The 2,379-nt window shown below is 46.7% G+C and overlaps 1 non-coding gene across 1 annotated transcript; it reads right to left on the bottom strand.

The window, feature by feature from the left end:
• Nucleotides 1–243: 243 nt before the first annotated feature.
• On the bottom strand, nucleotides 244–382 carry LOC114807096. Its single transcript, XR_003755149.1, has one exon. It is a non-coding gene; the product is annotated as a small nucleolar RNA SNORA7 (small nucleolar RNA).
• Between the last annotated feature and the right edge of the window lie 1,997 nt (nucleotides 383–2,379).

The following is a 2,379-nucleotide window of genomic DNA, read 5'->3' as shown; positions in this document are numbered from 1 at the left end:
AAAAGGAATTTACAGTCCTGTCTTATGCCGTCCAGTCATTTCCAGCCCATAGAGACACCACAGACGCATCTGTCCCAGAACGCCCCGCGCTCTCCATCTGCAATCATTCCGGTAGTGGATCCATAGAGTTTTCTTGCTAAAAATATGGAAGTGGTTTACCATTGCCGCCTTCCGGGCCGTAAACCTGAGACTCCGCCCTCGACTCTCTCCTGTGCCGCTGCTGCCCAGCATGGGTGAGTTTTGACTTGTAGCAGATGGCCTTCCACTCGCTAGCTACTGCCCAAGCTAGGAATGGAATGGGTAGGCCTCTGCTTGACTCTCCCTCCTGTAGCTGAGACAGATAGAATACTGGAAAACTCTCCAGGTCCAACCCTGAGAGGCTACTTACAGTCTAGAGGGGCAAAAATTAGGGGATTTCCTGCAATAATAATAATGATACTACTTGTTAAGTGCTTACTATATGCCAAGCACCGTTCTAAGCACTAGAATAGATACAAGGTTATCAGATTGTCCCACGTGGGGCTCACAGTCTTAATCCCCATTTTACAGATGAGGGAACTGAAACACACAGAAGTTAAGTGACTTGCCCAAAGTCACACAGCTGACAAGTGGCAGAACCGAGATCAGAACCCACAACCCCTGACTCCCAAACCCGGGTTCTTTCCGCTAAGCCACACTGCTTCTCACTAAGCCGCGCCGCTTCTTAACCAGACTCTTCCAAATTGCCATGGATTCCACAAATCCCTTTTTTATGGTATTTGTGAAGAGTTTACTTATGAGCCGGGCACTGTTCTAAGAGCTGGGGTAGATACCATGTCCCACATGGGGTTCACAGTCTTAATCCCCATTTTCCAGATGAGATAACTGAGGCACAGAGAAGTGAAGTGACTTGACCAAGGTCACACAGCCGACACGTGGCAGAGCCGGGATTAGAATCCAAGTCCTTCTGACTCCCAGGCCTGTGCTCTATCCACTAGGCCAAGCTACGTCTCAGCGTTGAACACCTTGGCTCACCTTGGGCTCTGGTTATAGGGTTGGTCTGTGGAAGGGCAGGGGAACAGGAAGCCTAAACAGGTTTTAAATTTTGATTCACTAGGCAAATCAGGAGTATCTTTGAGGTCATTATAAATATCTTCTGGATGTAAAATGTTCACCTGAAGCAAGACACCTGGTGTGTGGCAGGTTGGTATGTAAGCATTTTTAATGTTAGACAAGAGAAGCAGCGTGGCTCAGTGGAAAGAGCACGGGCTTTGGAGTCAGGGCTCATGAGTTCGAATCCCAGCTCTGCCACTTGTCGGCTGTGTGACTGTGGGCAAGTCACTTAACTTCTCTGTGCCTCAGTTCCCTCATCTGTAAAATGGGGATTAAGACTGTGAGCCCCACGTGGGACAACCTGATTCCTCTGTGTCTACCCCAGCGCTTAGAACAGTGCTCGGCACATAGTAAGCGCTTAACAAATACCAACATTATTATTATTATTATCACTGCTTTTTTTTAAACAAAAAGAAAACTAGAAAGACTCTTGAATTGTCAGCTTCCTAATCTGAACCTAGCGTCACCAAGGGTGGAGCTGACCTGAATGAACCAGATCCCTCAGTAATTTGGGGGGAATCAATTGTTTGAAGGGTGTAGGGGGCAAAATGGGCCTTATAAATTCCTCCTTTGTCCAGTGTTCCATTCCAAGCCTAGGTATTTTTTGAGCAGCAGCATGGCTCAGTGGAAAGAGCCCAGGCTTGGGATTCAGAGGTCATGGGTTCGAATCCCGGCTCTGCCACTTGTCAGCCGTGTAACTTTGGGCAAGTCACTTCACTTCTCGGTGCCTCAGTTACCTCATCTGGAAAATGGGGATTAAGACTGTGAGTCTCATGTGGGACAACCTGATGACCCCGTATCTCCCCTAGCACTTAGAACAGTGCTCCGCACATAGTAAGCGCTTAACAAATACCAACATTATTATTATTTTACTATTTTTCTTGATTGTATGCTCCCTCTAGTTTGTACCATGTATACCAACTTTGCTATTAGTGTATTCTCCCAAGTGTTTACTCCATTGCTCTGCGCACCGTAAGCACTCAATAAAAACAATTGATTGACTGGGGGCCTTCCCTCTAGGAGTTCACAGTTTTATTGACCATTTTTTTATGGTATTTAAGTGCTTTCTATGTACCAAACACGGTTCTCAGTGCTGGAGTAGATACAAGTTTATCAGGTTGGACACAGTCCCCATCCCACATGGGGCTCACAGTCTAGGTAGAAGGGAGGAGGATTGAATTCCCATTTTATAGTTGAGGAAACTGAGGCACAGAGTAGTTAAGTGACTTGCCCATGGTCACACAGCAAGCTATTGGCAGAGCCGCGATTTCATGTATGTTCAGCACT

Source organism: Ornithorhynchus anatinus, chromosome X1 (assembly GCF_004115215.2).
Source record: "Ornithorhynchus anatinus isolate Pmale09 chromosome X1, mOrnAna1.pri.v4, whole genome shotgun sequence".
Classification (NCBI taxonomy): Eukaryota; Metazoa; Chordata; class Mammalia; order Monotremata; family Ornithorhynchidae; genus Ornithorhynchus; species Ornithorhynchus anatinus.
The sequence above is the reverse complement of the archived record's forward strand: the minus strand, read 5'-3'. Positions and strand labels throughout refer to the sequence as shown.